Source organism: Morone saxatilis, unplaced genomic scaffold (assembly GCF_004916995.1).
Source record: "Morone saxatilis isolate NCDOM2014 unplaced genomic scaffold, NCSU_SB_2.0 Contig11, whole genome shotgun sequence".
Taxonomy (NCBI): Eukaryota; Metazoa; Chordata; class Actinopteri; family Moronidae; genus Morone; species Morone saxatilis.
Genome location: NW_023339663.1, coordinates 22,146,825 through 22,147,375, shown reverse-complemented (window position 1 = coordinate 22,147,375; position 551 = coordinate 22,146,825).

Here is a 551-nt window from a genome sequence, read left to right as displayed (position 1 = left end):
TGTGATGAGAGGCAGCAGTGTGACGGAGAGGGCATGGGGGGTGTCAGGATGAGCGAGGATGAAGGAGATGAGAAAGAGAGAAGTATTATCTCGCCTTGCTTTTAGAATGCTGCACATGCATGTGCACAAGCACACATTTGTGTGTAGGTACATACACATGCACTTGTGCATGGTTATGCCCACATGCGCACACTTATAATTTACACATTTGCACATCTTTCTCTCTCTCTTGTGCGCACACACACACACACACACACCACACACACAGACATGCACACCAGTCAAGTTGGAGAAGTCAATTGCAGTTACACCTGGTTCCCCTCTCTGCACACACATTCATCACTCAGTCGTGGGCCTGACAGAATCCTCTGCCCCACAGGCCATAGGTCCACACATACACACAAGCATACACACTAATAGACTGGAGAGGTAGAATTAGGACACATCAGAAGTACCATCAGGCAGTAAAACTGCCAACAGGCCGGAGACCTTTATACAAACACACTCATGATGTTGCACTGTCAATATGTCTGCCCTTTAGTTAACTAGAC